General features: G+C 34.9%; 4 non-coding genes across 4 annotated transcripts; all 4 read left to right on the top strand.

The window, feature by feature from the left end:
* Window positions 1-8,351: 8,351 nt before the first annotated feature.
* On the top strand, window positions 8,352-8,424 carry Trnap-ugg. The gene has a single exon. It is a non-coding gene; the product is annotated as a tRNA-Pro (tRNA).
* A 1,548-nt stretch (window positions 8,425-9,972) lies between these two features.
* Trnan-guu lies at window positions 9,973-10,046 on the top strand. Its single transcript has one exon. It is a non-coding gene; the product is annotated as a tRNA-Asn (tRNA).
* Window positions 10,047-10,501: 455 nt separating this feature from the next.
* Window positions 10,502-10,572, top strand: Trnap-ugg. Its single transcript has one exon. It is a non-coding gene; the product is annotated as a tRNA-Pro (tRNA).
* A 267-nt stretch (window positions 10,573-10,839) lies between these two features.
* On the top strand, window positions 10,840-10,913 carry Trnan-guu. Its single transcript has one exon. It is a non-coding gene; the product is annotated as a tRNA-Asn (tRNA).
* The last annotated feature ends 1,496 nt before the right edge of the window (window positions 10,914-12,409 follow it).

Raw genomic sequence — 12,409 nt, 5'->3', positions numbered from 1 at the left:
CATATTATTTACTACAGTATTGTATTTTGGATCGAGAACATATTATTTACAACAATGTTGTACATTAGTTCGAACACAAAAATGCACTGGATAAAAGCCTTGCTTGTTGGTCTAGGGGTATGATTCCCGCTTTGGTGCGGGAGGTCCCGGGTTCAAATCCCGGACGAGCCCTGGCATTTCTTTGAATTCGACTGCCTATTATTTACTACAATGATGTACATTGGATCCAACACATACACACACTGGATAGAACCCGTGGCTCGTTGGTCTAGGGTATGATTTTGGCTTAGATAATAAACGTAAGTGACAAATCATATGTATATGCAATTGGCTAGCGCGTTCGGCTGTTAACCGAAAGGTTGGTGGCTCGAGCCCACCTGGGGGCGTAAATTAGTTACTGTTTATACTCTGGAATATTCAATGCATATTGTTTATACCAATAGTATTTGATGATTATATCTATTCATATATATATATATATATATATATATATATATATATATATAATTTGCACGAGCCTGGACATTTCTTTAAATTCGAGCACATTATTTACTACAGTATTGTATATTGGATCGAGAACATATTATTACAACAATGTTCTACATTGGTTCCAACACAAACATGCACTGGATAAAACCCGTGACAAATCATATGTAATATGCAATTGGCTAGCGCGTTCGGCTGTTAACCGAAAGGTTGGTGGCTCGAACCCACCTGGGAGCGTAAATTAGTTACTGTTTATACTCTGGAATATTCAATGCATATTGTTTATACCCAATAGTATTTGATGATTATATTATTCATCATATATATATATATATATATATATAATAAATATAAATATATATATATATATATATATATTGTGACGATAATCAATATTATCGTCTTATGAATAATTATTGTCGCCTGATAGTCGTCAACCCCCAGGGTACACCATCCCTACCACTACCCCTAACTATCTATTGGTTCTTGGGGTCCATCAGAGAGACGCTCCGGAGATCCTCGCAATTAAGAAGTAACAGCGATTGGAGTGTTGAAGTAACCCCTTCGTAACGGGGTTGCAAGGCTAAAATATAATATTTGGCAGCCATTGCATACCCCAAGGGGGCCTTCAACCTTCCATTCGTCACAATGATGAATGCGTATTCGATCCCCAACTTACAATTTTTTTATTTTATATTTAAATAATATTTAATAAAAAACCAAGCGAGTAGCTCCCACTGTATACGTGTTTCGGTTGTATTTTTAATGCGTTCGCAATTTTTATAGAAGTTGATAGAAATAAATCAAATTTTAAACGTCGCGAAAATTCTTTATGTGTGTGTATTTTTGTATATGTATCGCTACATGTGTTTATCTGTAGTTTTGTTTCTTAAAAGCGCGCGTATCCCAATATTTTGAAATTATAAATCATTGATTTGATTTTAAATAAGGCGTGAGTGTGAAACTTTATTAGTTGTTGTATTTTAATGGATTTGTTAAACTTTATTATATTTTTCACGTTTTTTTGGTCCGTTGCAAATAGTTTTGAATATTCAATAGTATAAAATTTATAGAATAACAAAATTGTAATTTTTTTTCTTATCGAATTCAACTTTAATTCTTTCTCTACTAAATTAATTTCATTTTTTCTCCCCAATTTTGTTTTACAGTATTACAAATTATTACATTATTATGTTCGAATAGTAATAAAATAAATAAATAGTAAGCAATAAAATAAATAAATAAATAAATAAAAATTATAAATTCACATAATCGTAGATGTAATTGCATTTTTTTTCTTCATTTTATTCTTTCTATTATAAAAATCGCAATATATCCACAAAAATATTTTTAATTTTATAAAATAATATTCCAATCGTCGAATATAGCTCGTAAGCTCAGATATTTTGCTTTTGCGACACTTCAGCCAGCGCACATACGCGTGTACCACGCAAAACACATGGCCATTTTTCGGAGAAATTTAACTTTCAGCCTCTTTTTTAAGTGATTTTGACCTGTGCGCGAGTATGGGGTTCAAGTTCAAAATTTCATACTCACCCTCAGTGATTGTTAAACGGTTTCGAAAATGTTCGCGCGCATAATGCATTTGTTTGTCATTTTTAATAATATTTTTAAACATAAGTACGGATATAAGTACAGATAAACACAAATAGTTTTAGCGGTTTTCATTTATTTTTTTATTTAGTTTTCTTTTTATTCGCGGTTGTTAGGAAACCCTGTAATTACCAAATTTTTAGATTTTAAAGACGAATGAGGCAAGATTACTTTTTATTTTTTACGTGCTATGAATAAAATAGTTAGGATAATTTAATTAAATTAAGGTCTACCATAAATTAAAAAAAAAAAGTATGTTTCTTATTTGTAATTTTTTGAATTATTATTTCGGAATATTATGTAGTCCAAGATGGTTGTAAAAAAAATATGAAGTTTTTCTTTACTTATATAGATTATATAGTTAGGATTTTCTAAATATGTTAATGTTTACTAGAAAGGAAATCAGTTTTTTTTTATGTTATCGATGGTAAATTACTTAAACTCTCATGAGAGTTTAGCTAAAAAAATTTGTTAACTTTTTTTTCAACTAGATTCATAGGATAAAAATTTTTACTTTTTGTTTTATATAGGAAAATTTAATTTAAGTTGAAAATTATTTTATAATAATATTAATCAGTTTAAAAGTTTTTGAAAGTTATCTGAATAAGTCAAGTTTTTGTCATTTTTGTTAGTCAAGTGTAAGATTAGCAATTTAACACATTTTAACAAATTGCTATTATCGTTGGTTTTATTTTCAAGTAATTTTACGGGGGAGAATTAGCATAAAGACTAGCGTGCCTATGTGTAAAAGTGTAAGAATTTTGAAAAACTCACGGGGTGAGATGTTTGGCGCGTACGAAACGCGTGCAGAGAGTCGAAGTTTTTTGAGCCAGGCAGACAGTGCCGAATCGGGTTTGTTAGTTTAACAAGGACTTAGTTTTTGTTTCAAATAGTTGAAACATAGGCATGCTATTCATATCTGACCAGCGGACTCGGCCACTTCTGCGAGGTCTTTGGTTGGCCCAGACTTTAAGACCGTTGACCAGAACGCTGGAAGGGTTCCACCCACTGAAGTGGCCGGCCGTGGTCCCGTGGTAAGAACGTGGGCTAGCAAATCCTAGTCCCGGGTTCGAATCCAACCTCGGTCGGTTCGGTATCAAAGCAGCTTGATACCAAATTTTCACTTGAAATCATAGATTTCAAATATGATTTCAAGTGAAAATGGCCTTTCGTGGGCATTGCTGCAGCATACGTATATGCAGAGTGTGCAAAGCTGTAGTGGCAGCATGCCTCTTACAAGTAAGAGGTACATGGATTGTATAACTGTATTCAAAAAATGAAAAAACAAGGCCTCTGACTCTGTGTATCCATGACTGAGTTGGAGAATAAGTCAATATATCGACCTTCGGGAAAAGTTAAAATTCAAATATATGTAATAAAAAGGAAAAAGTAATAAAGAAACATGTAAATATGTTACGAAAAAAAAATGTATGTAATAAGTAAGAAATAGTAATATGTATGTAAGAAAAAGCGTTAAGTGTCTTAAAAATGTAAGAAAAAGTGTTAAGTATCTTAAAAAATGTAAGAACAAAAAGTAATAAAGTTTAAAAAAAAAAAAAAAAACAGCTGGAGGGTTGTGTAATACATTTGTATTATGTAATTGGTTTGTAGTATTAGTATGTTTTTTATTCGTTTTTGTTTATATTGTAATGTCGTGTATTTTCGTGTTTTTTCAGTGGGGTGATGCAATAATGAATTTAATTTTATCGATTTTAATATTGTACTTTTCTATTTTATTTTCTTTCGTTTTTTTTTTACGCGTATTAATGGCGTTCTCATTCCCGCCGGAACGTCATTGCTTAGTGCTCAATTCGCGGCTTCATCTAATTGATCTTATTTAATAATTAATAATAGGATACGACTTTTCACCATAATTCATAATGGCAGCTAAGGCGATCAGTTCGACCGACAATTATGTGGCTTGGAAACCAAAGGCCTAGAAAACCTTGGTTAAATAGAGCGGGTGGGTAGGTGACATTTCCCTTCGAAAAGTCGTATTTCTACGAACACAGAGACAATTGCAAAAGTAGAACCCGGATTTGCAATATACGTAACTGTAGTTCGGCAATTAGATGAACGTTCATGTATTGTTCGGAATGATGCGTGAACGGCTAAAGGTATTTTCTTCGCTCTCGTTTTTTTTTTTTTTCTTTTCGCTTTTTAATAACTATATTCTTTCTGATCATACTAATTTCTTTTTTTATACTAAGTTTTATGTTGCATTTTACTACCTTTAATATTTTACTATTTCATAATAAATTAGTTTTATATCATACGCGTAACTTCGTTACTTTTACTGTTTTTATCCTACTTATCATTATTGCATTATCCACTTTGTTCGCCATTTCTAATATACTAGAATTTTGTTCTTTTATACATATATATTTATCGTTGTGTCGTTTTTTTTTCACCGCGCGTCGCGAAAGGTTTGGTTTGGTTTACGGATAGAGTTTATGGGCTATGTTACAAGGCGTTGAAGGTAATGAGAGTATTGAGGGCAATTGTTAGTTGAAAAGTGAATATGTTAAGGTGCCCAAATCGTTTATGTATTATTTTCGTCGTATGTTTTTTTTGTTCACTGATAATGTTACCGTAAATCAAACCAAACGAACGTTTGTAGTGTATTACCGCGTTTATACCGTCGGCGTTTTGTTTAATTTTCGTGACGCCCTTTTATATGGACATATTACAATTTTATTTTTATTGAAAATACTTTAATTCTGTCTTGTCAATAGTTATTGGCTCGTGTTTTTGACCGCCCAATCCAGATTAAGGGATCCGATATGGCAAATGAAAATAATGATGAATAATGAAGGAATAATCGAAAGAAGCAAGAATGGGTATTTCCAGATAGGGTGAAGTTGATATTTGGAATCAGGGTTAATTATACTTAAATGAATAGGTTTGTTTGTATAAACAAATATGTAAATCAAAGGATCGTGTCGTAGCCTTTACCATCTTTTTTTTTAATTATTTATTTTCATTTTTTTTTCTTTATTTTTACTTTTTATAAGAATAGCCCGTAGACAGCCCGGCTGCCGAGCGACGTAGCGCTAAGTCGTGGAGGGCCGAGGCATGCGATAGGGCACTCGCGGTAAAAAGTTGGACTCGAGTCGCGAACGAGTAATACAAAATATCGTAAGAGCTCAACAAAAATTCCAAATTTTATAGTAGGCCAGTGGGTGTTAGGGAACACCGAAGTACGTAGATAAGGCCAATCAGACTAACCACAACATCCATGGCATGGGGCCTTTTAAAATAGTTGATAAATTTTCAGACCTTAATAATAAGATTGAGCGTAGAGTTAGAAACAGTTGCAAATACGACACGGTCCACGTTAATGGAATAAAAGAAGAAAGAAAGGCAAAAATATTTCTTTCATTTTTCTCTTCGTTTTTTTTTAATATAGATAAGAACTTATATATAGATGTACATATGTAAATAATTAAACATAATTATAGTAATAGGTTTAGTTTTAAGATTCCCCCCATTAGATAAGTCGTAAAATTAAGAAGACATATAAGAAGTTATATTGGGATTTTCGTTTGTTGAGTACAGGCTAGTTGCAACAAGATATTATAAATATAAGTCTGCAGGCTTATATCGGGACGCCATATCGGATTTACGTTTTTGTTTTATGGTTATATATGTGAGTTGAAAGCTGGGCCCAGTAGTCCACGAGCGAGGACCATTGAGATGTCCGAATCGATGGACGCGTACGGTTTCAATCGGGGAAACCGCTCTTAATCAACCCCGCAGCCGTCGAATTATTATGTGAATTATTATGTATTATGGATTATTATGGAATATTTTTGGGGAGGTACCTTCAGCGAAGACCGGGATGGCGACATAGGTCGCAGCACGCCATCTCCCGTCAAGGGGGCAACTTGGGGTACTTTTGTGCCGGGCTGAGGAACCCCAGGTGTGTCACGTTTACATAGGTGTTAAGTATAAGTGCCATTTGTTTTTGGGTGGGCATAGACGGTCGGTCTAGAGATATTATTATTGGTATGGGGCTCTGCGGGGGGAGCAATGAAGGAAAACTAGATCCTAGCCCCCATCTGTGGTCTTGTATTTGGGGGGCAATCACACCAGTAGAGGCTGAATTACTGTAAATGTCGCGCTCGTTAGTCATCTAGTGATTTAAGTAATCGAGTTTAGTTTAAAGTAAATGTAAATAAATTTTTTCTTATTGTTCATCGTCACATTAGTTATTTATGTTTTTTTCACGCGTTACTTTATATTGTCCATATCATCGGGCTCATCGATTCTGGCGAACTAATTTAGATTTCGGGTTACGTGTATTTCATAATAACTAATACTACAACCAAGAAAATAGGTAACAGCACACACACATAGGTTAGGTTTGTTTTCAAGATAGCGTGTTCCGAAAAAAAAAACTGTACAAGAAAACGTTCTCTCTTTAGTAACCTCTTAATCTTTCCACGTGTAATTTTTTTTTTTGTATTGTAGCATTATGTATAAATGGTAGTTTTTCTTTTGTGCCTAATTTAATTAACATCGCGATTTGAAGTTCAAATAAGTACAGTTTTTTTTCAAACACGAGCTCTTGGAAAACAAAATTAATTAAGTTCAAGTTTCAAGTTGAAGGTCAAATTGACCCATATATAAATTTAGTTTTGATATTTGTTTTAAAGATTATGGTTGTCGATTTATATTTCTTTTTATTGAATACTTGTTATGTTTATTATCGATTACTTTTTTTATTTGTTGTTCATCAACCTTCTTTGTTAATAAATGGGGGAATAGCTAGTTAAGAACCCAAGACGACATAAATCTGACCGAAAGCACAATTAGTGAAGGCACACACCCATAACTACAGTCTACGTTCAAATTCATATTAAGTAAACCAGGCTCTGGACGTACACCCAACAATTATGGATACCGCTACGGGGACCTCAAACATCGTTGGGAAGTAGCAACAATTTTTAGAGCCGAGGGCGGCTCTGGTGTGACAGGGGGGCGTGTGACGATAATCAATATTATCGTCTTATGAATAATTATTGTCGCCTGATAGTCGTCAACCCCCAGGGTACACCATCCCTACCACTACCCCTAACTATCTATTGGTTCTTGGGGTCCATCAGAGAGACGCTCCGGAGATCCTCGCAATTAAGAAGTAACAGCCATCTAAGACGTATCCCATAGGCGAACGCCTTGGGATACGTTAGTGTTAGTTGTGTGTGTGTTGTGCAACAAGACAGGTCCAGCTTAAAGGTCAGATCATGTAGATTATAAGCTATAGCTATTCTCCCCTCATATATCCATATAAGCACATATACCACGATATAAGAATAAGTGGTATTAGTTAGGGAACATGACCGTATGCAAGTACGGTCACGTTCCACAAATACATGCGGAATGTATTATTAATTATTTAAATAGAGTTAGTTATGAAAGTAATCTTGGTTTCATTCGTATAGTAGCTACTAACCCCCACAGGTAATTACAGGTACTTTAGCGGGCGATTGGAGTGTTGAAGTAACCCCTTCGTAACGGGGTTGCAAGGCTAAAATATAATATTTGGCAGCCATTGCATACCCCAAGAAGGGGGCCTTCAACTTCCATTCGTCACAATATATATATATATATATATATATATATATATATATTAATTGTTTAATATGAACAAAACAGCACTCAGATTTGTTTAACACAACTTAATTTTATGATTACAGACGTTTCGAGACCATGGTGTGTCTCATCTTCAGTGTAATTTCAAAAACAGTTACTTATATACTACACATTCTTTAATAATTTATTTAAATTTCATTTAATTTTTGGTATACAAAAATCTCGAATACAAAGGTCTCGAAACGTCTGTAATTATAAAATAAAGTTGTGTTAAACAAATCTGAGTGCTGTTTTGTTCATATTAAACAATTAATATTCGTTCCACTCATATCATAAAATTCTATATATATATATATATATATATATATATATATATATATTTGCACGAGCCTGGACATTTCTTTAAATTCGAGCACATATTATTTACTACAGTATTGTATATTGGATCGAGAACATATTATTTACAACAATTTTCTACATTGGTTCCAACACAAACATGCACTGGATAAAACCCGTGGCTTGTTTTTCTAGGGTTATAATTTCGGCTTAGATATTAAACGTAAGTGGCAAATCATGTGTAAAATGTGTTTAGTGAGTAGAACCCATGGCATGTTGTACATTGGATGCAACACAAAAACGCAGTTGGTACGACCCGTGGCTTGTTGGTCTAGGGGTATGATTCCCGCTTTGGGTTGCGGGAGGTCCAGGGTTCAAATCCCGGACGAGCCCTGACATTTCTTTAAATTCGAGTGCCTATTATTTACTACAATTGGTGTTTATTGAGTATACCGCGTGGCTCGTTGGTCTAGGAGTGTGATTTTCGCTTAGGGTGCAAGAGGTCCCGGGTTCAAATCCCGGACGAGCCCGGACTTTTCTTTAAATTCGAGCACATGTTATTTACTACAATGTTGTACATTGGATGCAACATGGGTTACAGATTAGTGTAGATATAAGTTCCATGTTAGAATAAGCAATGTTTTAGGATAAGTTATTATTAAATGTGAATATTCGGCTGTTAACAGAAAGGTTGGTGGTTCGAGCCCACCCGGGGGCGTAAAGTAGTTATTATTTATACTCTGGAATATTCAATGCATATTGTTTATACCCAATAGTAGTTGATGATTATATTATTCATCATATATGTAGTTTACACGAGCCCGGACATTTCTTTAAATTCGAGCACATATTATTTATTACATTATACATTACATACATTATACAGATGATTATATTATTCATCATATATGTAGTTTACACGAGCCCGAACATTTCTTTAAATTCGAACACATATTATTTATTACATTATTATATATTGGATCGAGAACATATTATTTACAACAATGTTGTACATTGGTTCCAACACAAACATGCACTGGATAAAACCCGTGGCTTGTTGGTCTAGGGTTATGATTTTGGCTTAGATATTAAACGTAAGTGGCAAATCATGACGAGCCCTGACATTTCTTTGAATTCTAGTGCCTATTATTTACCACAATGTTGTACATTAGATCCAACACAAACACGCAGTGTGCAAATCGTGTGTAAAATGTGTTTATTGAGATGTGCAAATCGTGTGTAAAATGTGTTTATTGAGTATACCGCGTGGCTTGTTGGTGTAGGTGTGTGAATTCAACTCCCGGACGAGCCCGGACATTTCTTTAAATTCGAGCACATATTATTTACTACAATAATGTATATTGGACCGAGAACATATTATTTAGTACAATGTTGTACATTGGATGCAACACAAACACGCACTGGATAGAACCCGTGGCTCGTTAGTCTAGGGGTATGATTTTGGCTTAGATAATAAATGTAAGTGGCAAATCATATGTAAAATGTGTTTATTGCGTAAAACGCGTGGCTCGTTGGTCTAGGGGTACGATTTCCGCTTACGGTGCCGGAGGTCCCGGGTTCAAATCGCGGACGAGCCCGGACATTTCTATAAATTCGATCACATATTATTGACTACAATAATGTATATTGGATCGAGAATATATTATTTACTACAATGTTGTACATTGGATGCAACACAAACACGCACTGGATAGAACCCGTGGCTCGTTGGTCTAGGGATATGATTTGGCTTAGATAATATACGTAAGTGGCAAATCATGTGTAAAATGTGTTTATTGAGTATACCGCGTGGGTTACAGATTAGTGTAGTTTATTGGGTATAAGAATAATTGTTGTTTATACTCATTATTGTTCAATAATCATAATTATTGTTCATACTATATATAATTTACTCCTACTATTATCAACAGCGCGATACGAGCCTCCGTGGCGCAATTGGCTAGCGCGTTCGGCTGTTAACCGAAAGATTGGTGGTTCGAGCCCACCCGGGGGCGTAAAGTAGTTACTGTTTATACACTGGAGTATTCAATGCATATTGTTTATACCCTATAGTATTTGATGATTATATTATTCATCATATATAATTTGCACGAGCCCGGACATTTCTTTAAATTCGAGCACATATTATTTACTACAGTATTGTATATTGGATCGAGTACATATTATTTACAACAATGTTGTACACTGGTTCGAACACAAATATGCACTGGATAAAACCCGTGGCTTGTTAGTCTAGGGTTATGATTTCGGCTTAGATATTAAACGTAAGTGGCAAATCCAAAAGTTGGTCTAGGGGTATGATTTCCGCTTAGGCTGCGGGAGGTCCCGGATTCAAATCCCGGACAAGCCCGGACTTTTCTTTAAATTCGAGCACATATTATTTACTACAATGTTGTACATTGTATGCAACACAAACACGCACTGGCTAGAACATGTGGATAGAACCCGTGGCTCGTTGGTCTAGGATATGATTTCCGCTTTGGGTGCGGGAGGTCCCGGGTTCAAATCCCGGACGAGCCCGGATATTTCCTTAAATACGAATGCGTATTATTTACTGCAATGTTGTACATTGGATCCAACACAAACACGCAGTGGGCAAATCATGTGTAAAATGTGAAAAACGCCTTTTCGTTAGTAATATTCAAAGTTTAACCGAAAGGTTGGTGGATTGAACCCACCCGGGGGCGTACAATAGTTTTTATTCATACCCAATTATTGTTCAATAATTAAAATTATTGTTTATTCTATATATAATTTACTCCTACTATTATCAACAGCGCGACAAGAGCCTCCGTGGCGCAATTGGCTAGCGCGTTCGGCTGTTAACCGAAAGGTTGGTGGTTCGAGCCCACCCGGGGGCGTAAAGTAGTTATCATTTATACTCTAGAATATTCAATGCATATTGTTTATACCCAATAGTAGTTGATGATTATATTATTCATCATATATGTAGTTTACACGAGCCCGAACATTTCTTTAAATTCGAACACATATTATTTATTACATTATTATATATTGGATCGAGAACATATTATTTACAACAATGTTGTACATTGGTTCCAACACAAACATGCACTGGATAAAACCCGTGGCTTGTTGGTCTAGGGTTATGATTTCGGCTTAGATATTAAACGTAAGTGGCAAATCCAAAAGTCGGTTTAGGGGTATGATTTCCGCTTATGGTGCGGGAGGTCCCGGGTTAAAATCCCGGACGAGCCCGGACTTTTCTTTAAATTCGAGCACATATTATTCACTACAATGTTGTACATTGGATGCAACACAAACACGCACTGGGTAGAACATGTGGCTCGTTGGTGTAGGGGTATGATTCCCGCTTTGGGTGGGGGAGGTCCCGGGTTCAAATCCTGGACGAGCGCGGGCATTTCTTTCAATTCGAGGGCATATTATTTATTACATGGGGGTACAGCGTTTCAGAAGCTGTCACTCAAACTGAAAGTAGACTTTGTAAAGTTTGTATAGTTTATAGGAGTGAAGTAAATGTTAACTATTTGTGTGTGAAGTGAATCGGGCCCGATGTACGGACAGGTATTGGGCACTGGTTGCGCCGTAGGTTACAGATTAGTGTAGATCTAAGTCGCATGTTAGAATAAGCAATGTTTTAGGATAAGTGATTATTAAATGTAAATATAGGTTAGTTAATTAAGTAACGAACAAACGCCTTTTCATTAGTTATATTGAAAGTAACTAGTCTCTTACAGGATTGCGACGTCGTAGAAAGACCGCGAATGTACACAATAATAATAAATTAGAGCATGACTAAAGGAGTATAGTAAATAAATAAAAGGATATTCATGACAAATAAAAATGAGTCCATGACAATACATATAGTTCAACCCTACTATTATCAGCATTACGACAAGGGTCTACGAGGAAAAATATTTATTATTTATACCCTAGAATATTTAATGAAAATTGTTTATATCTAATAGAATTTCATGATTTTATTGTTTATCATATATATAGTTTATCCCCAGTATTATCAGTATTATGACAAGGGCCTATTGTAATTATTGTTTGTGCTATATATAATTTACTCCTATTATTATCAACAGCACAACAAGAGCCTCCGTGGCGCAATTGGCTAGCGCGTTCGGCCGTTAACCGAAAGGTTGGTGGTTCTAGCCCACCCGGGGGCGTAAAGTAGTTATTATTTATACTCTGGAATATTCAATGCATATTTGTATTTGATACAGTTTACCGGTATTTGGCAAAGTTTATTGTGAGTCTTTGTATGTAGACAGCAAAATGCCAAGACATGACAAATAATTTCTTAAAATTTTCATTTTACCCATATTGAAACTCTTTTTTAATTTCGACAAATTGCAACAGAAAAGTA

The sequence above is a fragment of the Ctenocephalides felis genome, unplaced genomic scaffold (assembly GCF_003426905.1).
Source record: "Ctenocephalides felis isolate EL2017-DRISC unplaced genomic scaffold, ASM342690v1 CF-g0.4_SCAFFOLD_03573, whole genome shotgun sequence".
NCBI lineage: Eukaryota > Metazoa > Arthropoda > Insecta > Siphonaptera > Pulicidae > Ctenocephalides > Ctenocephalides felis.
This window is presented reverse-complemented; position numbering and strand designations above follow the sequence as displayed.